The following is a 26,470-nucleotide window of genomic DNA, read 5'->3' as shown; positions in this document are numbered from 1 at the left end:
GCCGGGGCTCCGCGGGCGGCGCTGCGGCCGCCAGGGTGCGCCCCCGCCCCGCCCCGCCCCGCCCCGCCCCGCCGCCGTCCCCGGCCCGGCCCGCTCCGCCCGAGCCCCCCCGCCGCGCTGCGCGCTCCGCCCGAGCCGCCGCCGCCCGGAGAAGCATCATCCAGAAGTAAAAGCAACCTGGGATGGTTTTTCGTTTGTTTTTAGATTGAGAACGTCTTTGAGGTTACAGCTCACCCCTCCTCCCCTGTGGTGTTCTGGGCACAGCATCTGTGTTTTGCTTAGAAACAGAAGTAAGGTCTGCCCGATCCTGTGGTTCTGCTTGGGACAGTCCAGGTCCTCCTGCCTTTGGTGCTGACATTCCTGTCCTCTGTGGGTCTCATCCCACCAGCCCACAGGGTCCCCACTCTGCCACCCTTACCTTTGGCTTTCCTTCTCCCCTCCCAGCCCCTAAACCAGGGCCTCTTCCCCCAGGTTGGGGGAGGATGGAGTAAGAACAGGGACAACCTGCTCTCCTGATTTGAGGCAAATCCTAGGCGACCTCCCACAGTGATAGCCCCACGTCCAGGCCAGGGCAGGGATGTTTACACAGGTTACCTTCGCCAATCTGGAGAACCGCCCCAGCCGTGACCCTGTGTGGCCCCTTCACTCTCCATCTGGAGGAGGGCAAGGCACTGAATTTCAGGCCTAGGTAAGGGAGTGGGGGGCCTGTGGAGCGAGTGGAAGAGGAGTGTAGGGGGGCATTCACCCCCGCTGTGCCTGAGTTCCACCGCAGGCCCAGGGCCAGAGCCGGGAGGTGGGAGGGCAGGGGCCCTCCGAGGAGCTGCCGGCCCACGACCGCCCCGCGGGCAGGCGGGAGGGAGGGAGGGAGGAGAGGCGGGGCCAGGGCTGGAGGGCGGCGCTCGGGGGACCGGGCAGCTCCGGGCCCTGGGGACCCCTGCGCTTCGCCCACTCCTCCCCCGCCGGCCGCCGCCGCGTGCTCCCGCTGTCTCCTCGCTCCAGCCGAGCGAGCCGGAGGAACCGGGAGAGGGAGAGCGAAAGGGGGAGGAGAGAGGGAGAAGGAGGGCGGGAGGGAGGGGAGCAGACGGAGAGGAGGCGGCGGCGAGCAGGAGCGAGCGCGGAGCGCCGAGCCGCGGGGCAGCTCCGGAGCCGGGAGCCTCCCCGGACAGCCCGGGCCCGCCCCAGCGCCCGCCCGCTCGGAGGACACGCGGCCGCCGCCGCCGAGCCCGGCCCCGCGCCCCGCGCCCCGCGCCCCTCGCCCCTCGCCGCCCGCTCCGCTGCCCGCTCGGGGCCGGGATGCAGCCGGGGCATGGCCGCCGGGCCCCCGTCACCTGCCGCGGGGAGCGCTGAGCCCGTGAGTAGCCCGACCCTCGCCGCCGCGCGCCCTGCGGGTCCTCACCTTCGCGTGGCCCGGGCGGGGAGGGGCGCGCGGGGAGGGGGGCGCCCTCGGGGTCAGGGGGTGTCCGCACGCACCGGGTCTGGGTGCCCGGGTCCCTCCCGGGCTGGGGTCGCGGCACGTGGCCCAGCCGGAGGCCGGAGGGACGGTTTTGTGAATGGGAAGGCCCCGGGGTCGGGCTCCATGGAGACGCCGGGGAGTCCCGCGCGCCGCGCGGCGGTGGCGGTGGCGGTGGCGGTGGCGGTGGCGGTGGCGGCGGTGGTGGCGGCGGCGGCACAATGCCCGGCGCGGGGAACTCCCCAGCGGGGGGAGGCCGAGGCGCACGGAGATCCCGGCCCGGCGGGGCGCATCCGGGGAGGCGGCCGGAGCCCGCGAGTGGGAGCGGGGGCTGGGACCCCGCGGGGTGCGCTGCCCTTCTGTCCCCGCACCCAGGCCCGGAGAGCCCTGCCCGAGGCCCCGGGGAGGCTCCGGCGAGGAGTGGAGGACGCAAAGGAGTTGGGCGGAAGGGAGGAAGGGGCTCCTCGGCTCCCTGGAGAGCCCCGGGGCCGCGCTGCGCCGTGCGCGAGGGTAGGCGCCGCGGTGGGGGTGGCTAGGAGCGCGGGGCCTCCGGGGGGCGGCTGGGGGCGCTCCCAGCGGATCTCCAGCCCGAGCCGGGGCTGCGGCTCCCCGCTGTGGCCGCCCCAGGGGCCAGCACGGCCCGCGGGGGAGCTGGAGCCGCGCGGCGGGCGCAACCCTGGCCCAAACTTTCTGCCCCAGCGGCCCCGGGAGGCGGTGGCGCTCGTCCCTTCGGGCGGCTGCCTCCGCGGTGCCCCGGCAGGCACAGGGCCTGGGGTCCCCTCCTCCTCGGGGCGCGGAGCCTCCCCGCGGGACCCTCATCCTGTCCGCGTGAGATCGAGGGAGCGGCGCCCGCCGAGGACCGACCCTGTGCGCCCCAGCGCAGCCCCCGGATCCACAGTCTCCTGGGGGTGGGGGTGGCGGTGTTCCTGGGAGTCTGGAGCTCCCTCCCGCCAGAGGGCACGGGGTCCTGCCGGGTGAGGGAAACTCCTCCGTGAGAGCTTTCCAGCTTTTCCAAGGGACTGGGTTTATTTTTTAGTGGTCACTTTAAAAAAGGACTCCTGGGGCGCCACTCTTCCTGCCTGCGAACACCCGGTGGTGGAGGTGAAGGACAGGGACCGAGGATCCATCTCTCAGGCGATCCCCTACCCCGAGCTAGAGGTGAAGTGAAGTCGGGGTTCTGCACGCGCAGGGTCACTAAGTTCCTGCTGAAACACCCTCTCTGCTCAGGAACGCCCTGGGTGCACCACCAGGTGCCCCCGGCACTCAGCGCCTAGCAGGTTCCAGGCTAATGGAGTCAGGTCGCCCATCATGAGGTCTTTCAGTCAGAAGACAGCTTTGGTTTTACGGGTCTGCAAAAGATAAATACATACATAAATAAATAAAAAATAAGTAAAAGTATAAACATCGCCACAGAACCTGCTTGTTAATTGTGCATAGTGGATTTGGGCGGATGTCTTAATTAGGCTGCGTTGTTAACGGGGATATTACACTAATTAAAACCAGACCCTCCAGGTGAGCAAAAATTGTGAAGGGAGAGAGAGAAAAGTTGCAGCAAAAGCACCCCCTGATGAAAGTGGGGTGCATGTAACGTAGGGGGGCCACTCCTCCAGTGGGGGCCTGGGGCAGGGTCAGGGGAGGGCGCCTCTAAGCACCAGCCATGTGCACCCCCTCCCTTCCCGCCTCCACTGGTGAACGAGGAGGACCTCAAGGCTGCCACCCTCATCCCTCCCTGGGGACTGGAGGCCTCTCTGCGTGGGCACAGGCTCGCCACCGCACACTCCTGGAAGCGACACTTAACCCCTCATTTCCCTGCCAGGAGTTTCAGGGAGGGTAGTAACAGTGTGGGTGAGGTGGGAAACCCTGGGGATTTTGGGAGCAGAGGCAGAGTGACACGGGCGCACTCAGGCCAGCCAGTCTGGGCCTGGTGAGGCAGTGGTGTGTAAGGGGGACGGCTGGCCAGTGGCCTATAGGCTGTTTGCGTTGGAGCTGCTGGGGTTTGCTGGCATGAGTTGCCCATTTCCAACAGCGATTTCTTCCCCCATGAAAAGAGGACTTAAACGATTTATCTGACCCACCCTCCAGGGATCTGGGCCTAGAGAGACCTCTGTCCACCTCCCTGGGCCTTATGTTGTCTTAGGATGCTGGGAGAAGCTGGGAATCTCAGGAGCCCCCTCCCCTTCCCCCCCCCCCCCCAGCCTGCCCCCTGGCTCATTCTGAATGCCCCTCGCCCAGTGCCCTCCAATAGGAGCAGCAGCAGAGCTGGGTGTGCTCACTGCCCTTCGGCAAGGGCCAGAGGCCAGGCTGGAGGGAAGGCGGCGGTCTGGGCGGCCCCTGCCACCTAGGGCTCCTTGGGCGGGCAGCCCGGGGCAGCACCAAGGACAGGGCCAGGGGCGCGCTGCCCGCGCTCCGCCCTCCCGCCTCCGACATTGTACTGGGGCCGCTGGGGGCGCTGCGGGCGCTCGCCCTCACCCTGCTAGGGGGAAGGGGAGGGCTGCTGAGGTGCACGCAGAGCCAGGGGAGCCCAGGGCCAGTGAAGAGGCAGATTTAGGAAGGAAGCAGGTAGGAGGACTCCTGGGTGCCATTCCAGAGTGGGCCTTCTGTGGTGTTCCTGCCACTTATTTAACTTTGAGCCTTGCCAACGGCTTGTGGGAGAAATGGAGAGAAATTATGGAGCTCTTTGATATCTGGGGATACGTGAGACGTGGCAGCGGCCAAAATATGTGCTAGCCCTAGTTGTGGATCCTGCCAGCCTGGTACATAGCTCAGGCCTGTTCCACTCAGCTGACTTCTTCCCAGAGCCCCCTTCAACCATGACCTGAGGCTCCTTCATTCTTTGACGTGTACAGGTTGGAGGCACCTTGCTCTTATGGGCAAGGATCCTGGCTGATTTATGCCCACCTCCTCCTGCACATGCATGCTATTCAGCGTATGCTTGTGGAATCAGCAGTGAAGGGAGCTCCTCCTATCCCACCCAGACGCGTCAGGGTGGTGGGGTGAGGGGGGCTGTATATGGGGCCTAGAGGAACCACGCAGGAGGGAGAAGTGGGAGCCAAACTCCACCCTGGAATGTTATTTCCCAGGGATTACAGCCCTTCCTCCAGCCCGGCTGTTCATGCACCTGCAGTCTGTGGTCAGTTGTCTCTCTGTGCTTATTTCCACACTCCTTCTTGATACTCTGTTATAAAGACAAATGGAACCTGACACACAGCTGACATTTGGTGAGAAATTTTTTATTTTTAAACAAGTGAAGGGGAAAAAAAACCATCTTGAAACTTTCCCCCCTTGAACAGAGATGCTCCTCATCGGGCACCTGCCTTTCCCCAAATCCCCACCCGCCACAGGCCTTTCCTGCCGCGGAACAGACCAGCTTGATGAACACATCCCATTTGCACCTACATCTTTTCGATGAGCCGCAGTGTCTCCCCAAGTTCTTTTATAAAGCAGCACGTTATTTTCACAGGTTCATGAAACATTCAGGCAACCGAAACATCTTATTTTCTGCAGCCTCTCTGAAGTAGGTTTCTCTCTGAACCATTGCAGCTTCTTTTATTTATAATGTTATGGTTGCATCTCCCCCATGGCTGTGTCTGTCTGTCTGCCTCCCTTCACGTCTGTTTTTCCTCTTGTACTTTCTGAGGGATGCGGGCACTTCATATGTGACTTTCTGCTTGCATTAGCTAGGAGAGTTGAGGACAGCTTTCAATGAACAGTTGGATAGTGGTAATAATTGAGTACACAGTAGGGTCTGTTCTTTGTGGGGGATCTGCAGACAGAGGATGAGTGTCCTTGCTTAAATACCTTAAAGAACTGATTTAGTTTATAAAATATACGTTTTAAAGTGCAGTGCACTAAGTAGATTAATTTGCTATGGCAGTTTCTCCAACACTTGAGCTGCCACCAAATCATGCCTTAGAAGGTGAGTTGAGATAATAAAGAGCATACGATCTGTTACTTTATTTGAAAGTGTTTCCTTTAATAAGGGGGGGGGAGGAGGGAAGCTCACAGTACACAGTATACAAATGGCCTTTTGGAAAGTGTTGCCAGTTTAGGTGGAGCAGATCCGAACGCTCCTCTTAGGGAGCAAGACAGGCCACCACGAGGGATGGCCAGCCAGGCCTAGGAAAGACTCAATTTTATTTTAAATTAGAGGCTTAAAGATGTGCTCGACTGTGCGATAGGGACACCTTCCTCTGGATCTAGTATCCGCTCTTCCTGTGTAGCTCAGGGCTGGTTCCTGCTGATTTCACCTGGGAGGTGGGTTGTAACTTGTTAGCATCAATTTCATGTTAGGGGAGGTGGGGTCTTTAGAGTCTGTGGTGTTCTCTGAGGATAAAGAGCAAAGCAGTTCTTGTTGAAAAAAAAATGTAGGGGACCCCTGGGTGGCTTAGCGGTTTAGCGCCTGCCTTTGGCCCAGGGCGTGATCCTGGAGTCCTGAGTCCCGTGTCGGGCTCCCGGCATAGAGCCTGCTTCTCCCTCTGCCTGTGTCTCTGCCTCTCTCTCTCTCTCTGTCTCTAAATAAATAAATAAATAAATAAATAAATAAATAAATAAAATCTTTAAATATATATATATATATTTTAAGATTTAGTGTCTAAAGCCAGAGCATAGTCTCAGTAGAAAAAGGAGGGGGAGGATATATGTGTTTTTAGCAGAACTTCATCCACTTACTGCGTTGGTTAGTGGCTCTGAGATCTTCCTCCCAAGGTTCTACAAAAACAGGGGGCATGGGTGAAGCCACTGCTGTACCTGGCCATGCCAGGCTCCTTCTGAGATCCTGTCGCGGTCATCAGTGCTTGTGTGTGCAGGTGTCTGCCAGGTGTCTGCTGAGCGCTGCAGGGAGTGGCTAGCTCTTCTGGTCCAGCGTAGCGCTGGACAGTGATTAGCAACCAGGAGGAGAGGCAGGTGCTCAGGTATGTCTATTTCAGCCCTTTTAGAAAAGAGTCCCACTTGCAGGTGAGGGAACTGTTGGGGCAGGCACCTGCTAGCAGCCAGACTCTGCACAGTTACATCAGGTTCCTTTTGGCGGTGGGGGGGCGGGGTGCAGGCAGACAAGATCATAACTTCTATCTTCTCTACATAACAGGAGAATCTGTGTGCCTTGATTTCTCTGAGACATTTTAGTTTCACTTCAAAATTGTCCTTCTACTGAGACAAATAAGCTAAAAGTAACATAGTCCCCTCCAAAAAAATCCCTTCTCGCAGGGCAGGCCATTACAGTTGTGTGGGCAGCGTAGTGCACAAGCCTAGGGCACATTCGGAGGTCTCCCTTTGAATATCTGGAACACTGCAGCCCTGCTCACCGATGTCTCCTTGTCTGTGACAGCAAATGAGACCGAGGGATGACGATCCGGGCCCCAGGTGACTGGTGATTCCTGGGCTGGGTATCATGTCTCAGGAGAGCTTTCTTGTAGGCCAGGATAATGAGAGCACAGAGAAGCACACCGTTCTCAGCACTGAAGCCTCTGTGTGCAGAAAGGGGAATCTCTGTGAAGGCCAAGGAACATCAAGTTTAGTTCTATTAAAAAGTGCATGGATATCTCTGGGGAGGTAAAGAGGAACGAGCACACACCCAGGTACATTTGGAAATAATCTCTCGCTAAACTAGTAGTTTAAAATCCCTACTGAGTATAAATGAGAAGTTTCTCTACTGGATTAAACAGGAAATAACTCCTAGATCTTCTGGAACTTTTCTTCTGAGACTCGGGTATAGGGCGCCGCTCCCGGGTCTTATGTAGGAGCAGCTGGGCACCTTCAGCACAGCTCCCGCTGGTCTCTTCTTCCCAACCCCATATTTTTTTCTTTGCTGTTGGCAGTGGCAAGAAGGGCCGTGTAGCTCTTGTTTTCAGCCGGAGGTGTGAAGATGATTTCCCAGTAGTTTGCGCGAGATGGCCACACACACCAGGTTTTCCTGTGTCCCATTACCTTGGACGGGAGGAGAGGAAGGAAAATCAGAATGGGTTGTGTTGTGGCTCCTGCCAGACTCCAGCAGCACGTGCTGATTCATCCTTACAGCCTGGCCTGTCCCTGGAGGTCTAGTCTGAACCCTTGGTTAGTTAGTCCCCTTGTTAACAGGGATTCCCTGAGATGGCCCGTCCCTGGCGTTCCTGCCATGGGCTGATTGTAGAAGAAGCACCCTTCACCTCCAGGACGCACATTTAGATGCATGTTGAAATGCTATGCAACTTCTGAGCAAAGCTGTAGCTTTCTTACCTTTCTGGAGACCTCGAGCCCACTGGAGCAGCGGCTCTGCTCGTCAGCCCAGTGCATGGAGGAGGCAAGCGCCTGCCCACACTGGGGCTTGGTGGCGGGTAGCTGACCGCAGCGTGTTCTTGGGAGGGAATGCAGACTTCCAACCCCGTGGCCGGAGCAAGCTCTCAAACCCGTTTACTCAGCTGAGCGCTGGGGAGGCAGCACATAGCAAGGAGCTGGCACTTAGTAGGCTCACAGCAGCCAGTAGTGAGTGTGGCCTTTTCTGGTCCAGCTGCCTACTAGAGGGATGAACATCTTGTCTGAGTTAAGGACGCAGACTCTGCATTTTGGTTTTGAAATGGTTCCAGGTGCCAAGATGAGGCTGAGCATCTCTCTATAGCATTTCTTACTTGGGTGGGCTGGAGGCGTCCCCAGGAGCAGCCCAGCAGCCCAGGTTCTCAAAGCCAGACCAGGCAGAGGGACGTGAGCCAGGTCCTGTCCATGGGGCTGTGGACCAGGGGTCACTCTGACCAGGGCACTGGGAGAATGGAGGGCTCTTGCTTCCTCATGGTATGTTGTTGCCTCAATGGGCCACCTCTCCCTCCTCATGCTTCTGCTCCCCGGGGTGGGGGTGGGGGTGGGCGTGGCCACAGTTTCACAAACCACAGTTAGGGGGGTACTGCAGCTGGGCTCTTTGCTTTTGTAAGAGTGGCCTTGGATTCTCAGAGTTGAGGGCCCTAGGTCATTGCCAGCTGGGTTTTCCATGGTGGTGCTGAAAGGAAGAAGCATCGTGACCCCACTCCCACCACCACCCTTCCCAGCCTCTTCTGGAACTGTGGATCCCATCATGGCATTTACTCTCAGCCGGAGAGATTCTCTGTCCCACCTCTGCTTTTAGTACCGAGATGAGTGACAAACCAAAACATAGTTTTGGGGAAACCATTAGCAGTAAACATAAAGTGTGTGTGTCTTTCTGGAATATTGACTCTTCCTCATTGAAGGGACCACAGCGGTGCTGTTAGGCACGGCTGGGGCCCCCACTGCAGGGACAGGTGAGGTGGAACCGGGGCTCCAGGGGCTGCTTACACAGGTTTCTTGTAGACTAGAGATGGGGCTGTGGTTCACCAACGTCACCGCTGCGCTCCCCGAGCTGCTCATAATGGACTTGATAGCGCTCGCTGCCTGCCTCATAGGGGTGCCATCCACGGGTACATTAGTCAAGTGTTTTGGAATCTTAGCAGAAAGGGGAAGAGCTGGAGAAATCTAAGGTGAAGATTATGATTTTCAGTGGTGTAATATTGTGAGCAGTGCTCGTGGACAACCCACGTCACGTCGAGTGTTAGCGTGCTGCAAGTCAGCCTCCTGGCCGAGGGCAGGGAGTCAGAGGCTGGATGATGACCTTTGTTTGGTGGGGAGCCCGCTAGTTACCCTTGCCCTCACCACGAAAGCCCTTCTGTGGTGTCTGGGACAACTTTCCAGCATGACTACCAGCAAGTACATTTTTTTTCTCACCGCAGATCTCTCCTAGGACAATTAAGAGGAATGCACATAGAATCCTTATTCTTTTGACTCTTCAGTGTCTCCTGGCTATGACTGTGATCTTTCTGCAAGTTTGCCCTTGAGTTGGATGATATGTGTGCAACTCTGAATGTGCATTGACGATGTTGAAATGATGAGTGTTTGCTTTCCTGACTTGTCTGTGCTAAATGCATGGGTGCTTCCCTGCACCTAGGTTGAAATCTCATTTTAAAAGTAGAAGTGTCTGCACAGAACAGATGGGTAAAACTGAAACCAGGTCATTGATAACAGTGTCTGTATTTATGTGTTGGAACTGTAGCGTCCGATCTCTGCCCCCTTCATCCCGCCCCCCCCCCCCCCCCGCCCTGTTATCATGTTATTCTTTCTTGGCTCTGTGTCACCACGGAGACCAACTAAGGAAGAGCCCCCTCCCCCTTCCCATCGTGGACACAATAACATGTTTTGCTTGGATCCTAAGAAGAAAACTCACAAGACCAGACTTGGAAAATTTCGGCCCCCGAGGATAATTTTTCAGAAAGTAATGAGCGCTAGAAATGAGGGCTGTAAAGGAAGTCTTTAGGTAATAATCATAACTGTGATGTGCACTACCTCGAAATGCATTAATATACACCAACATTACAGAAAAATTAAGCCTGCTGGAAGGGGGAGGAGGTGTGCTTTGGGGCCTGAGGCTGGGCCTTTTGTACCAGCACCACGTCTGGGGCTCTGCACCTGTGGCCCGCCCCCGTCTCTTATGGGCAGGTCCCTGTGCCCCAAGCTGGGGCTCGGTTGCATACACAATGCAGATGGGATAGAGAAATATTATTTCCTCCCCAGTGGGTTCCTTTCAGAGCTGTGCTGTTTTCCAGCAAGGCGAAGGGATGCAGGCCCTGCTTTACTGGAGTCGGGCTGCTTGAGAGTGAGGGCCGGAGGGTGCAGTCCCTGCACCCCATGCACGTTGCACCTCGAGGCCGCAGCGGTGAGTCCTCTGCAGTGCCCCACCCCCATTAGCAGCCAGAGCACGTGGCCACATGTGTCCTCCTGCCCATCCTTCTCTCCCCCTCCCTGACCCCATAGCCTGGTTCTCTTTCTCCTGCTCCCCTTCCCCCTTCCTCCCTTCTTCTCCTTCAAAGCCGGCAGACTTCTCCAGCGGGATGCAGGGGAGGGGCTGGCAATGGCAGGTCAAGCAGCGCTGAGCTCAGAGCAGCCGAGAGGAAAGATTTACGGTTCCTCCCTGCCCTGCTGGATGGACAATTAAAGCCATGCACGGCTGGAGGAGAGCGGTGTCGTTAAGAGTCAGGACGGTCAGAATAAATCAGTCACCTCTACTTAGCTGGCTGAGCTGGACTGCTTCCCGGGGCCTTTGAGGTGGGAGCCCCCTTGGGTGTAGGTTTGAAGGCTCCAGAATGGACTGTTGGACGATCTGACATACTGTGAGCACCGAGGGGTTGGGGGGATTGGAGCCTGAAGACCCCAGGGGTCTACTTGGGGGATGTGCTGTAGGGCCTTCCTTTGGGGCAAAATCTGGAGAACACATTTGCAGGGCATTTGTCTCCTTAGCACCTGGCACTGGGAGAGCCACAGACTAGAATGTATGGGGGTCAGACTAGAGGACCCCGACCTGACAGCAGAGGATATGTGCACACACATGCGTGTCTGTGGATGCATGTGTGCACACACATGTGTGCGGAGCATGTGGCATACCTGCCCGCGTGTGTGTTGTACGTGCTCACCTCGGGCACTGGGGGGTTCCACCCGTGTCTTCAGCCCACACGGGCCCCTGCTGGGTGCCAGGGCTGGGCGCCTGAGTACTGGCCAGGCCCTGCTCCGGCCTTCTTCATTTGTTCTGTGTCTTATTTCAGTGCCTTGAAGACCCTGGCAGTTTCCTCAAGGAAACTTCGTCTTTGTGGAAATGAGATGCCAAGGGCTGCTCGGCCCTCCCACTGGCTAATTGATGATATGATCCCGCGTGGGAGTCCTGTCATTCCTAGAAACGTTCTTTATTGCACGCTTTTCCCACCTCCCTGCCCGCCCTCTCCCACCTCCCCACTGGGGTCTGATTTCCACGATGGTGCTGGAGTCGCTCCACGTGAGGCACGGGCTGCGGCATTAGCGGGTATTCAGTCCGCCAGCATGCCAGGCCTTTCATTAACTTGGATACTACAATTATGTGCACAGAAACGCTGAAAAGGGCCATTTAGGATTTTTCTGCCTTAAAAAAAATAATTCCTTTTTTCACAGCCGTGTGCCCAGCCCATTGGCACCACAGCTGTGACACGGAGCCTCGCGGTGGCCGTCAAGAGCTCTCCAGCGCGCCCGTCTTCCGTGTGTGATAAACAACACGCAAACTCCAGCCGGCGCCGTGGGCGGGGCTCCACCATTGTTCGGCTCCGAGGTGCTCTGCACACAATCAAGGCAGCGTGCTTGGTGGCATGGCACTGCCTCCCACCCTGACTTAGCGTGCTGGCATGGCCACGAGCGGGCCACTGAACCATGGAGGTGTGCGCGCGTGGATGCATGCATGTGCACACGCCCCGTCCACGTGAGGGTGTTTCTTGGCATCAAAAGCCTTGTTGGCTTCATGGGGAAAGACTGGTGCCCAGGCCAGTGGTCCCACTGAGGCCACGCCACCGGGCCCTTTGAGGGCACCTGGTGTTTCTGAGTGTGGGGAGGGATATGGTTTTGGGGGACTGGAGTTTATGCACAGGCCTGCTGGCCCTCTGTGCACACCTGTGTGTGTGTTGGGGGGTGATTGTGTGCAGGGATTGGGCTCTGGTCGGGGGGCTCCCCACAGAGGACGATGTGTGAGTGACATCCTGGGACCCAGAGGGAACTGGATTGCTAGTCTCCAGACTTCTAGGGAGGAGCAGGTGCTGAGAGGGGCACTGTGACACTCTGGAGGCGGGCTGGCCCAAGGTCACCCCATTGGAGAACAACCCGCCCTGAGGACAGAACCCAGACTTGTGACAGTGGTGCTCAGACGTGACACGTGCTTCCCCCTCAGAAGGTAATTAAACGTCTGGAGGCAGCTGCTGCCTTGGACGCTTACCCAAAACACTCAGAGAAGTGTGATTCAGGGACCTTGTTATCTTTAAAAAGAAGGAGAGAACCCAACCCACCCAGGCACCAAATAACAACCAACAACTCACAAACTTATTATTATTTTTTTTTAACTTCCCCAAAGTTGCCATGGTTACCTGCATGTGTGGTTCCGAGGTCTCTAAGTAGATCGGCTTGGAGCAGGCGTGAAGCCCTCTGTGCTGGGCCTCCGTGGTGTGTTCACCCATCTGAAGAGCCTCTTTGTGCCCCAGGATGGAGGGAAGGGGCTGGGATACTATACAGATTTTCCAAGACCACAGAATGTGATATTCTAATGTAGCGCTTCTGAGTTACTGGAGACAGAATTTGTCTCCCACGCTAAAATAATTATAGCTGGGAGAACAGAGAATACATCATTCTGGGTCCTTAACAGCGAGGAGTGTGTGTGTGTGTGTGTGTGTGTGTGTGTGTGTGTGTATGTGTGAGAGAGAGAGAGTGTGCGCGTGCGTGCTTCAGCCCCTGCATAGGCTCTGGCTTCTTTGGGGAGCACACACGTGCGCCTGGCCAGGCGTGTGAGAACAGCCGCAACCCCGAGCATCCCTGCACCTGTTGCCTGCATGGCACATGCCCAGACCATGCTATCAGAATTTCTGCAGGGGATTGTTTTGAGAACCAATAGGGAAGGTGGGATAAGAGTGGACCCAGGTAGGAGAAAGAAGCCAGGCCGGGATTCCTTCCGGCCAGATTCTTCGTCTGCCCCTCAGAGAGCGGGGCCCTCCGAATGGGCAGAGGCACCTTTCTCCTATCTGCAGGCTCAGCCTCTGTGTCCAGAACACCAGCAGAAAAGGGCAGGGCCCAGGCTGTAGGTGAAGCGTTCACCCTGATGTCCTGCTTGGCTGGTGAGGTAGATGGTGAAGGCAAATGGGGGAGCTTCTGGATCCTTCCACAAGCTTCGAGGCAGAGCTGCAGCTACAGCCGTGTCCAGGTTGGGTGGACATTGGGAATGCTGGTGTACTTTCACACAGAAGACATGAAGAGCCATCCTGAGAGCCCCTCCTTATGGCTCCGTCTGTCCCTGTCTTTTTTTTTTTTTTTTAAGATTTTATTTATTTTTTTCATGAGAGACACAGAGAGAAGCAGAGGCACAGGCAGAGGGAGAAGCAGGCTCCACTCAGGGAGCCCGATGTGGGACTCGATCCCAGGACCCCAGGATCACGCCCTGGGCTGAAGGCAGACAGATGCTCAGCCGCTGAGCCCCCAGGTGTCCCTCGTCCCTGTCTTCATGGCACTTCTCTGGGAGTTATAACAGCCCCGATGAGGAAGAATGAGAAATGACAGGTCCCCGTAGGTAAGTTTGCACATCTGTCTCCCCCGTCGATCGTAAATGCTTTGAAGGCAAGGACCCCGTCTCCTGCAAAGCACACGGGACAGTTATCTCCTCGTGGTAGGTTCTCGGTCGGTGTTTGTGGACTTTCTGACAGCTGGCCGGGGTGGGCCACGTGCCCCGGGCGCCCTGCATCCAGGCCCTGTTCTTTCTGTTGCTAACAGCCCCGGGGTGTCTTGCCGGTGTGGGAGGGCAGGCAGGAGGCCTGGGCCGCCTCCCAGCCATGCTGTGGGCACACGCTGTGCCCTGGGGCTGGTGGTGGTGGTGGTGGGGCTGCTGATCGGTAGGATAGCTACTGAGGTTCTTGGCCCGGACGGGAAGCGGGCCCCGGTTCTGGCCCTGGGGTTGGTTGGCAAGCATGAGGCGGTGCCCCGCGGGTTTGGTTGGGCTGCGTATCCAGCCACATCAGCTCCCTTTCCTTCAGCCGGAGTGAACCTTGGACTGTGTGCCACCTGCTTCCCCAGAAGCAAGGGCGGCTGCCAGAGAGAACAGAATGCCTCTAAAAGTGGGGGTCTCAGATGTGCCTTCAAGCTGCCCCTCGCTGCTGGGCTTGGAGTGAGGAGTAGTTGTTGGGGAGGGAACATTCCCAGGAAGGTGCTGGACTGTTCTAGAAGATGGCAGGCCATTCTGGAAGGCAGCCTGAGACTCCTCTAGGTGCATGACCCTGGGGCTGGCTGTGTCCTTCGGAGGGCAACGTGGCCATCCACAGGGGGGTCAGCTCGTGATTATTGATGCTAATGGAAAACAGAAGTGACATGGATAATTCAAGATGGCAGACGAATCAATATTATTTATATTTAGCTTGTGAATATGCTGCATATTTCTCTGCTGGCAGATTGGTCTTCACAATTATATTTTGCGGAATCCAAGAATCTGCTGTCCGCGGGCCAAGGGCTGCCACCTTGCTCCCCCCTAGGAGGGTTGTTGGAACACACAAGGACCCCGCGTGACTTGGCGGCAGGTGCAGAGTGAAGTGCCAGCCCATCCCGCCCAGCGCCACCCTCTCCCCGCCGTGCGGTGGGCACGCCGCCTCTCCTAGGCCGCCCGCTGCCGAGAAGCCCCTGCACGAGGGGACGGTCTACCCAGACGGTGGGTGTCGTGCCGTTGCATTAGACGAGCGTGGAAGGATGTATCCGCAGCCTGTTGTGACCGTGATGGTGGAACAGTCGTGTAGCACGGGTATATGCACACGCCCTGTCTTCACCTTGTCCACGCTCTTGCTGGGTGGGTGGCTGGGGGCTCCGGGGTCAGGGGAGGCTCAGGCCCAGTCAGAGGAGCAGGCTCCTGTGTGGGCAGAGGGGCTGCCCCAGGAGCCCGCGCGTCTGTGCCCTGGACCATGCAGAGCACCCACACCACCCGTGGGGTCTGGGGGGTGGCACGGACCCCTCCCCCATCCCCACCTTCACTCCAGCACCTCAGCCTGGGCACCCGAGCTCTTTGGCACCAAAGTTTAAAAAAAGACCTTTGATTTCTAAGGTGCCTTACATGAGACATCGTATTGATTTAAATTTTATATTTAAACCATTGGCTGCGCTCACACTGCCCTCCCAGAGGAGCGCCGTGGGGTCACATGGGCTCAGGGGCAGGAGCAGGGCCGCCAGGCTTGCTGGCTGTGCAGGACGTATGTTCCCACGGTTCGGGGGTCCCACGGCCCCAGGCCTCGGGTGGTTCTGTTCACCGTGGTGGCCCCGGGGTCCCGTGCTGCCTTGATGTAAACGCCCCACCGCTGACATGTGAGAGGGACAGGTCTTGGAGAGGGGCTGGTTGGCGACAAGGGAGAGAAGCTTCCAGAGAACCTCTCCGGGTCCATTTCATTCTCCATCCTTCCGCAGGCCCCACCCCATGTCCTCCATGTGCAGAACCTTCTAGAGTGAAAGCCTTATTCCTAGGTGCACATGCTCAGTCTTTTTAGGAGGAGTCTTTTTAGGAGGTTTTAGGAGCCGTTCTGGCACATGTCAGCCTTTTCCTCTTGGACTCCTTCCACTCCCAGTGACAAGCAGTGGTGGGGAGGGACCTTGCCCAGCTATGGCACATAGTAGGTGCTTAACATTGAAAAGGGGTGTCCTTTTTTTTTTAAGATTTTATTTATTTATGAGAGACAGAGAGAGAGAGGCAGAGATGCAGGCAGAGGGAGAAGCAGGCTCCACGCAGGGAGCCCGACGTGGGACTCGATCCCGGGTCTCCAGGATCACACCCTGGGCCGAAGGCAGGCTCTAAACCGCTGAGCTACCCAGGGATCCCCAGGGGTGTCCTTTTGTCCTGAGAAGGCAGGTAGAGATAAGCTTGGTGATCCTCAGCAGTATGCCCCTCCCCGGCCGTGGCCCCAAACCTGCCTGGAAGGAAGGGGGAGGCCCGAAGAGGGACGGTTTGATTGACGGGTTCCCAGGTATCCACACCCACCGGTGTGCCTCTCCTCTGAGTGGGTTTGGTTTCTGTCCTAGAGCCTGCTGGTGCTGTTCCCCTGTTTCCTCTGCTGGCCCTCAGGACCGGAGCCGCCCGGCCGGAGGACACGTGCTGGGCCAGAGCAGATGACCGTCTGTCCAGGGCGGAGCCTGGATGCGTGCCTGGCGCGGGCAGCCGTCCCATTGCTGCCCCTCCCTCCTCTTGTCACTTGACAAATCAAGACACAAAAGGAAAACTGACGCTGGTAGGAGACGCAGTCGTATCGCAGAGTTCTCTAAAGCGGTCAGGCCACCCTGGTTCCCAGAAATTAGATTATTTAGAATTCCATCACATTAAGGGAGGATTCCTCTCCGATTCTGTCTCCCTGCCCCTTCCTCTTTCTAGCCCTCTCTCTGCCTGCCCCCCCCCCCCCCACCCCTCCCGGCCGATGAAAGATTTTCTGGCGGTGTCAAGGAAATGTGACCTGGTTCTGTAATAAAGAGGAGGCTTATTAGAATTAAGGCCTAACAGCGTTAAAAAGCAATCTTTGCAAGATTGAGGCCACAGGGGAATTGTAAATTCTCAGCAAAGACCTCATTGAAGGATTGGAATAAAAACTTGACATGCATGTGCGGGCGTGCACACATGAAGGGATCCTCAAAAAACAAAAGAAGCTTAGTTAAAAAAAAGCAGGTGGGGGCAGCTAAAGAAGGGTGGGGGGGCACTCTGACCCTGGCCTGACGTGGGGATCTCCTGGGTAGCCTCGGGGCCAATGCCCCTCCTCTCTGCCAGGCTCCGCAGCTATGTCTCCTGTCTGGCTGTTGGTGCTGCTCAGCAGGCTGTGGTTTGGGGGCTGTGTGGCAGGGGTGCAAGGGTGCAGGGTGGTGGGGTGTGCCCGGCTCCTTCCCGGCAGGGGGGTGGGGAGGAGCAGAGAACACAGCCTTGGAATTAAGTCCAAGGCGATGCTGCCAGTGGAGAAGCTGGGGTGCATCTACCTATTGTCGTCGTCCTTGGGGCAGCGGTGACCCCGCAGCACAGATGAGGGGTTGATAAGCCACATGCACCTATTTGTCATGGTTGTGGAGGCTGGGGGCCCAGGACCACGGTGTCAGCACATCCCGAGTCCAGTGAGGGCCTCCTGGTTCATAGACGGCCGTGTTCTCCCCGCGTCCTCACAGGACTGAAGGGGTGAGGGGGCTTTCTCTGGGGTCCCTCCTATAAGGGCACTGACCTCATTCACCAGGGCTCTACCTTTGTGACCACTCACCTCCCCAAAGCCCCACCTCCTAACACTGTCATGTTGAAGGTTGGGTTTCAACTTGTGCATTTGGTGCTAGGGGGACACACACGCTTATCAGTTGGTCCTGCAGTGACAGTCTCATGGTGGGGTCCTTGACGAGCTGGTCCTCAGGGGACAGGCTGGCGGCCAGGGGTGAGCGGAGGATGAACGTCCTCCTAGAAATAGGCAACCATCTTGTTTTGGGCCTCCTGGGACCGCCTTGGGAGCGCGTGTCCCCTGGAGGCCTCTGGGCCCAGCTCCCACTGGCCATGAGTGCTCAGCTCCCCTGCATGCTGGTGGTCCCCGCCTTGACTACCCGAGCTCCTCTGCCCCCAAGCTTGTCTGGGGGTGGGGGGCGGCCCAGGCGGCTAATGGAGCAGCCACAGTGTGGAGACTTAATGCGCCCAGACAGCGCTCTGCCACTGGGGACATGGGGTGGAAATGCTACCCCGTCCCAGCCTCTCCACCTTCAAAAGGCTGGGGTCAATCCACGTGTGTCCCCAGAGGATCCCCAATGGACTGAGCCCCAGTCACCTGCAGGGTGAACAGTTCACCAATACCACATGAATACACACGCACACACTGCCCTTCTGTCCCCATCTCAGGCCCCTGATCCTGGATCAGTCCCAGACAATTCGCTTAGATCCAAACCCTGTCCCGGGGCTGTATTTCAGGGGCTCCCAGCTAGCGCAGTGACTCCACAGAATACCCAGTACTGTTGAGGCCTGGATTCAGGAGCAGGACTGTGGGATGGAGTGGGATGGAGTGGGATGGAGTGGGATGTGGGCTTTCATTGCTTGGGGCTCACCTGGCACACAGTAGGTGCTCAACAAATATCTGTGGGCCAATGAGTCTGGACACAGGTATCCTTGCCTCTCTGATGGGTGGAGCCTGGCTGGGAGTCTTCTTTTTGGTGTCAGGAGTGGTCATGGGGATGGCATCCCTCCCCACCTCATCCCTAAGAATTCCAGAAGACAAAGTGTTGTGACTGATACTCCCAGTTGGAAGAAAAACAAAGCCCCTGGAGCAGGTGGGCTCATTCCAGCAGGAGCTCCCAAAGCCCTGGCCCCTGCTCCCATGGTGGGCATACCTCTGTGGCTGCCCGCAACAGGGACCCCGGCTAGGTGTCTCTCTTGGGTGCACAACTCATGGCAGGACTTCATCCCCAGCCCTGGATCCTTGTCCTGGGACAGCAGAGTGGGGGCATGGGGACAGCCAGGCCTGCATGATGCCACCGTTCCTGAAAATTCACCTGGAGGAAGGACAGGGGACACCTCTCTCCTTCCAGGAGCCCAGCAATGCCTTTGGAAATGTCTTGTCTTCAGAACCTGGCCAAGGCCTACATTGTGCCTCTGGGAGGTGGGACCCCGGGGATTTCTGGCAAGTTGGCCCCCTGCCTTGAGCACTTCTTCTCATCAGAGGTTCACTGGAGATTTCCGTTAAGTGTGGGGTGGGGTCTGTACTAGTCCCCCTCTGTGGCCTGGGTCATGGCAAGAACCTCTCTCCCAGGGCCGGGTGGGTGTCCCTGTGTCCACCTTTCCCTTGTGGTGAGCAAGGGGCCTTCTGGACGCCCGGGAACAGAGATGAAGCATCCAGGAGAGATAGGTGCTAGGTCCTGTTACCTGGTTCACCATGGGTGCTGCGTGCGTGAAGTGACCTTCATCAGTATCTTTGACCTTCACTTTTCCTTCCTGGCGGAGCCAGCTCCGTTCGCCTGGCGGGATGAGGTGGCCTGCCTTAGCCCCACAGGGCCACCAGGGAAGGCAGTTTGCAGTTCAGGCGGGCACAGAAAACATCCGAGGGGGTTGGGAAGGAAGTAACAGTCCCAAACTTGGCAACAAATTGATGGCAATTTTTGGAAGCTTATCTGTGTGAGGAACGCTCTGCAGGAATATTCATTTGCCTCTTAAACAAAGGGCAATTATGTGCAATCCTGTGCTTTTGTGGGTTTCCCAAGAAGGACTCGGTGGAGTCTCCTTTACAGTCTGAGTGTGTGGCTGTCCCTGCCCGGGGCCTGTCACCTGGGGGCCTCATCCCGGCTCAGGGATCAGGACAGTGAGTGAGGGGTATGTGTGCTGGGGGCAGCGCCGGGGGAGGGGAAGGAGACAGGGCTGGGGGGGGGGGGAGGTGGGGCAGATGGAAGGGAAGAGGAAGCAGCCCCAGATGCAGGGGTTTTCTCTGGGGGCCCCACAGTCCAGGGACTGCTGTGCTCCCCACCCACCTTTCAGGCAATGCACAGGGAGAGGGTGCCCTGCTAGAGGTGGGAGGCACTTTCCCTGTGGCCCCCTTCCTTCTCTTCCTCCTCATTCTTCCTTCCTTTTTTCTCCCAATCTGATGACTTCATTCCCCCCAAAAGCTGTCATTTTACATAAACCTCTCACTGAGGCACATCCATTCTTACTGCCAAAATCTCCATATCAAACACTGGCGTCCCCCATGGAACTGACCGCTGTCCCCACCTGGTGCTGGGCCTCAGGCCTAGAAAGGTAGCCGCTCCCGTGCGGGGTCATGCAGGGACTGAGTCATGACAGGCCCAGCAGCCTGTCCGGGCCCACTGCCTTCCTCGGGCCCCTTGTGGGCCATCCCTGGCTCCTTCCTCTGGGTCTGACAGCTGCATGAGGCTCGCGGGCCCTCCCAGGGGAGCGCCGGACCCTGGCTGGAGGGAAGAATTGTGTCCCCTCAAAAAGTCGCGATGGAGTCCCAACCCCTAGGACCTCAGAACGTGGCTTTCTTCGGAAACGGTGCTCATGGGGATGCAGCTAAAATGAAGTCATCACGATCTGATAGGACTGTTGCCCTTATCAGAAGGGGACATTTGGGCTCCACGTGTATACAGGGGAGCCGATGGGAGGGCAGAGTGGGGAGGGTGTGTTTGGGGGGGGGCAGCGCCCCCTGGACTTCCTGCTCCAGACTGCGGGTGTAGACTCCTGGCGTCTTTAGCCCCACGCTGTGTGCTGCGTTGTTAGGGCCGCCCCAGGACACTCAGCCAGCTTGGGGACCACCAGGCTCAGGCCTGGGTTTCGGGGCAGAGTCCTGGGCAGGCCCTTCTCTTCTGGGGGAAATGAACGGAACAGCAACAGCGGGGTGGGGTGGAGGTGGAGCAGAGCCTGCAGATGGCTTCCTAATTTAGGGCCGGTTGGTAAACCCATCAGCTATTACTTATTTTCCTGACTGGGAAGGCCTGGTGCTCGTCCCTGGGAGCAGCCCGAGGGTTTTGCACGGAGCTGCCCTGGAGGATCTTCAGTCCAGCGGGTGGGATGGAGCCCCGGAGGTCTATCTTGCAGTGAGCTTTCGGGGCGGGGGTGGGGGTGGGGTGGGGGGAGTAAGAGGCCTGTTGCCAAGGGGAAGAGAACACCCAGGAGAAAGTGCCCGCCATGGGGCCTGGGCTCAAGGGCCAGATCGGGACGCCTTCCCCACCACCCCACCACTTAGAAACTCCCGCTTGCTCGTGCCTTAAGACCCAGCTCAGATGTCCCTTCCTTCCATGGTGCAGTCCTGCCCCCATTCCTCCAGCCGCACCTTCATCTGTTCTCCCGCAGCCCCTGCCCTGCCTCCAAGAGGGTCCTGTTCTTTCTCTGGGTGCGCAGAGCCTCTCTTCTGTGGTCACAAATTTTCAAGGTTGTGGTCCCTGGACCCCCTGCATCTGAAACACTGTGTTTCTTGAAAAAAAAAAATGCAGTTTCCAGGCCAGACTCTACCCTGGGCCAACAGAGTCCAAGGTCACCAGCCATGGAGGAGGTCCGGAAGCAGAGCTGAGCATGGAGGGTGGGGTGAGGTGGCTTTTGGCGGGGGCTGTGGGGGGCCTGGGGGTGCTTCTGAGCTGTTGCACTTGGCTGCTGCTTGTGGAAGAGAGTTTCACACCGGCCCTCTGATGATTTCTATAGTCCTGGGTGGGGGTTGGGGGGGGGGGGCGCCCTGGCTCGGCAGCCCTGCAGATTGGTGGATGATGCTGTGTTCTCCTGGTCATGATGCTGCGATGACTAACCCCCTTCCCGCCCTGAACAGAACGATTGGCCCATTAATGCGGTCGGTAGATCAGATGGCTCTACGTTAGGATTAAAAAAGCAGAACCCCTGCAGGTGCCTCTTGCAAAGAACTATAGGGTAGAGGTCTTGGGATCGGGCTGTCACTGACGTGCTGTGTATCGTCACACACCTCTGGCCCTGCACCCCTCACAAGGATGATCTGAGGACCACAGACAACCGTGTGTGTGGGCAGGGGCGCCACACAGTGACTCATGATGTTAGCACTATGCTCTTCTCCTCATGCTGCTTCCACACTCTTGGGGTTGGGGGTTGGGGGAGGGTCTTGGGGAATCGGGGCACTGAAGGGTGGGTGTTCTGGGGCTCTGTTGTCCGTCTTTCTGCCTTGCATGCACCTGCCACAGAATCTTTGGGGCCGGCCAGTTGTTGAGTTGATTTCAAACGGCCTTGCCAGGACCAGCTTCTCCATCTGCAGCAGCAAAAGGAATTTTTTTTTTTTAACCTCCAGCATGGAATTTTCCCAGTTATTTTAAATAAGTTTCATTTATTTGTGCTTGGCATTCAGATAAGAATTACCAGCCTCGCACAGATGCAAATTCAGAGTCATAAAAGGAATATTGACAGCAATTGCAACCACATCACCATCTCTCATGCGATCAAATGCCCTGGCTGCCGTCAGAGCAAAATGGAGCATTTGAAAAGCGGCAAGAGAACACACTCTCCAACAAACAAAACAAGCCTCTCTGGAGAAACCTGGGACAAGATGCTTCTGAGAACTCTGCAGGGGCCATCCAAGTGGCTCCTTACGTTTCTGATGGAAAATGTGTTAAAAGAAAAATTTAAAGCAAAGATCTCACTGAGTAAATCAATTCTAAACTCTGCCAGAGTGGATTTAGCTGCAGGTCTCCATTGGGTTTTATCCAGTGCAGAGAAGCGGGATGACGTTGTGGGGCATCTCCCCCACGCTGTTAGGGGGGAAGTGTGTATCAGTTAGCTACTGTTGCATAACAAACAAGTCCCCAAACTCAGCAGTATGGAATGACGGTTGTTTCTTCTTGCTCATGAATGTTGTGAGTCAGCTGGGCACTTGTGCTGATCTCAGCCGGGCTCACTCATGCAACTGTGGTCAGCTGGCGAGTGGGCTGGAGGCCGGCGAGACTGACCACTGGTTCCTACCTCATGTGGGTTTTCGTCCCCCGGGAGGCTAGCTCAGGCTGTGTTTCAGGCAGAAAGTGGACGTGAGCATAGCCTTTGGAGGCGGGTGTCTTTTGGCCAAAGTGTCAGGAGGCCAGTCCTGATTCCAGGGGTGAAGAAATAGACCTGCGTCTTTGTGAGAGGGGCTGTAAGGTCCCATGGCAAAGGGGGCGTCCACCTGGAGGTGTGAGCAGTCGGGGCACTTCTGTAATCAGTCTGCATGGGGTGGCCCTGGGGCTGGGAATCAGCCCAGTCTTGAAGGCAGGGCTTGGGGTATGGGAAGGCTGGTCTGCATGTGGGCTTTGGGGTTTGGTCATGGGGGGTCAGGGTCAGCGCCGCCGAGACGCATGGATGCTCAGTTTGGAGGATCGGATCCTTGTTCCCTGCTCAGCCCTCCACTGAACCTGCCCTGAGATCAGTGCTCCCTTCTCGGGGCCCACTGCCCTCGCCTGTCCACACCACGCTTGCTTCCCCAGCTTGTCCCCTGTTGGGGGTTCCTTGTGCCATAACCCTCTTCCCCTGCTGTCCCTGTGCTGAGATCTCGACTGTGCCAGCTCAGCAGCCACCACACCATGGGGTCCTCTCCTGCGTTAACGTCTGAATGCCTGGGCCTTTTCCTGTACCCTCTCCAGATTTGACCAGTCCAAACGTGGAGGCCTCTGCCCAGACCTGGTCCTCTCCATTTTCGATGATGGCAGCTCTGTACCCCCTTCCCCATTCGTACAGGCCAGCAGCCTACAACTTACCCATCATCTCTCTCTTTCCAGTTCTGTTTGCTTCTCCCCTTTCCCACAGAACAGCCTCCTAGAGCCTTGGCTGTGTCCATCGCCTCCCACCTGCCTCCACAGGCTTTGGCTACAGAGTGGGAAGTGGATTGGGGGTGGGGTGGGCAGAGCATCTTTGAAAAATGCAAATCTGATCATACTGATTCATGGCTTAAATGCTTTAATGGCTTCCCACTGTTCTCAGGATAAAGATGGAAATCCGTAGAGGCTTCTTGTGGCTGACCTCAGCAGCCACTCCAGGAGCCACCCTGCCTCCTCGTCTTGCGGTTCCTCAGAAAGTTGCCTCAGGGCCTTTGCACAGATGGTTCCCTCTGCTTGGAGTGTTCACCTTCCTCTCTGCCCCTTTACCTTGTCACTAGTCCCAACCCAGTCTTGCAATGTCACCTCCTTAAGGAAGCATTCCTCAACTGCCCCCACCCAGGGGTCCCAGTTAGCTTTTCCCAAACCCCTTATAGGTCCCCTTGTAGCTCTGACTGCTGTAGCAATGCAGTCACTGCAGTGCATTATTTGATATCCATCTGCCCTCTGTAAATCCAGGGGTCTTAGTCTTCACTGTGTCTCCAGACCCCCGGCTGGGGCCTGCTCCTGAAGGGCTCAGCAGTTGGTTGAGGTCAGTGAATGAATGTGTCAGGGAAGCTCAGTGGGTCCCAAAACAAGCCAGTGAGGTACACATCACTGACCCTGCTTGACAGGAAGGAAACTGAGGCCCAGGAGGCCAGGGTCACAGGAAGAGGAAGTGGTGTTGGATCTCCTCTGATGGCAGCTGGAGGCAGGGGAGTCTAAAGGCACAGGGTCCCTCTAGATCACTGGTCTTTGGTGGGTGTTAGGAACCAGGGTGTTTGCAGCCGGTGTGACCACAGCTGTGCAAATAGCAGTATGAGGTGATGGGGTGAGCCACAGGTAGAGGTCCTGTGCCGAGAGAAGGGTGGAATGATCCACCAGTCGGTCAGCATTACAAGCTAAGCCAGTCATACACCAGCCACTTATCCCTCAGCTTTCCAGAAGAAGTGTGTATAGGTTTGTGTCATTTCATGATTATGATTATTATTTTTTAAAAATGTATCTTTTCTTTAAAAATTTTATTTATTTATTCATAGAGACACACACACACACACACACAGAAGTAGAGACACAGGCAGAGGGAGAAGCAGGCTCCATGCAGAGAGCCAGATGTGGGACTCGATCCCGGGTCTCCAGGATCATGCCCCAGGCTGCAGGTAGCGCTAAACCGCTGTGCCACTGGGGCTGCCCAATTATGATTATTTTTGAAGCCGGCTCCATGCTCAGCGTGGACCCGTGTGCAAGACTTGAACTCACAACTCTGAAATTGAGACCTGAGCTGAAATCAAGAGTAGGACACTGAACCACCTGAGCAACCCAGGCGCCCCTAGGATTATTAGGAACTTCCTTTCCCATAGATGTTATGGATTCAGGTGACACCTTAGCAAACAGTCTCCATTGAGGATGCGGGAAAAGCTTGTCAGTGTGCAGCGTTTTTGGTCCAGAGAGGGCCCCAGGATGGCTGATGCGTCCTAGCCTTCACCTAGTGCATCCAGGGAAGGGGACAGTCCTGTGTGCACACAGCCCAAGTGAGCCACCTCCCTGACTATGGCCACGCAGAGGAGGAAAGGCAAGTATCGGAAGCCCAGGGGGCCTCAGGCTGGGGAAGGGAGTGCTGTGTTCACACAGCTTGCTGTGTACCTGGCCATCTGCCTGCTTGGCATCCCCAACTAACCAGGAGTTATCTGAGGATAGGACTTGTGCCTGGCACTCCCCAAGGCTGGTATGGTTACAGAGCTTCTGATTTCCCTGGGCTTTGTGGTTGCTCTGGCATTGCCGAAATCCCTGGTGGGTGGGGGAGACGAGAGGGGAGCGCAGCAAGTGGCCCGTTCTGTTGGACGAGTTCCCGCACCATCCCCCTGCCCACAAACCCTCTCCAACCATTCGCCTCCTGCCCACTGGCAAGCCAGCCAGTTCCCAGTCCCAGGAAGTGAGGACACTCTGGGGCCAGGTGGAGGGGCAGCAGGATCCCGAGCTGAACGGATGCTTATTTTTAGGAGCTTGTGGGCACTGCCGCCCATGCTGGGTCTACACAGCGGTCCCTGCAGATCCATCCCCTGTGGCAGCGGTCCAGAGCCACCCTCGTGCCAGGGGGACCTACGCTGGCCATCAGAGCTTTCACACAAAGGGTTCTTCGGCACAACGCTGCTTTGGTCCAGAGAGCACTATCCTCCAGTCTCCCTGGGGCCGGTCTCCCCCTGCCTTTCCCCAGCCCCCGCCTCCCCTTCTCTGGGTTTCCAGGGAGGAGGCGGGTTGACCAGCTGCTGCAGGAGCGGGAGCCAACTCTGAAACAGGCAGAAATGATAAGCCACAAGATGTGTGCGCCGGCAAGGGGGATCTTAATTGGCAAACCACGTGCCTATCGCTTTTGACACTGTGCTTTTGGAAACTTTTGCCTCTTACCACTGGACCTTGGCACTCAACATACAAGAGGTCTTTCTCCGCCACCACCCCCCCGTGCCGCTATGTAATAACATTAAAATGGTTTTTAGTTGAGTTCATTGCTTCAAGTTTGATGATAAGTAAGTCATCAGCTCAAAGACCGTCTCGGACGGTGCTCCTTTTCCCTGGAGGACATTTTCTTGCCCTGCTGCGTCCACTCAGGTAGGTCACCTTCTTCCGTCTTCGGGGTCCTGCTGCTTCCCTGCTGAGGGAACCCTAGGTAGAACCTAGTCTCTTCGGCACCCTACATGCTACTAGGTTCCCACATGTGTTTCTCATTTCCTGCTTTTCTGTTGGGAAGTCCAACTTTGGGGGAGTTTAAATCCTGGGAGTGGGAAGATGGACATTTTCTGCACTAGCTCCCAATGGCCTCATCAAATCAAGGTCATCTCTTAGGTGTTGAGTCCGAAGCTGCCATGGGGCCTGGGATGGGACCTTCCAGTCGGAAGGTTCTGCTGGTGTGTGGGTTCTACAGGCTTGAGTTCCCCTCCATGCTCTTCAGGCCTGTGGGGCCTGGATTGGGGCTTCCATGAACCCCATTTTAATGATGGGGAAGTGGGTGCTTGGATGATCACAGTGTCCATCCCCTCCTCCATCCCCACCCCCACCTCACCCCACCTCCTTCTCCACCCCACCTCCATCCCCATCCACACCCATACCCCTACCTCCATCTCCACCTCACCTCCAGCTCCACCTCACCTCCATCTGTACCCCCACCTCCATCTCCACCCCACCTCCCTCCCCATCCCCACCTCATCTCCCTTC

At 57.1% G+C, this 26,470-nt stretch overlaps 1 protein-coding gene across 1 annotated transcript in view; it reads left to right on the top strand.

Moving 5' to 3' along the window:
* Positions 1-1,250: 1,250 nt before the first annotated feature.
* The window catches only part of RBFOX3 (RNA binding fox-1 homolog 3), a 409,370-nt gene continuing 384,150 nt past the window's right edge, over positions 1,251-26,470 (top strand). Inside the window, exon 1 of the mRNA XM_041727166.1 lies at positions 1,251-1,351. The gene's annotated coding sequence lies outside the window, so the exon portion shown is untranslated. The remainder of the gene's footprint in view (positions 1,352-26,470) is intronic.

The sequence above is a fragment of the Vulpes lagopus genome, chromosome 12, assembly GCF_018345385.1.
Source record: "Vulpes lagopus strain Blue_001 chromosome 12, ASM1834538v1, whole genome shotgun sequence".
NCBI lineage: Eukaryota > Metazoa > Chordata > Mammalia > Carnivora > Canidae > Vulpes > Vulpes lagopus.
This window is presented reverse-complemented; position numbering and strand designations above follow the sequence as displayed.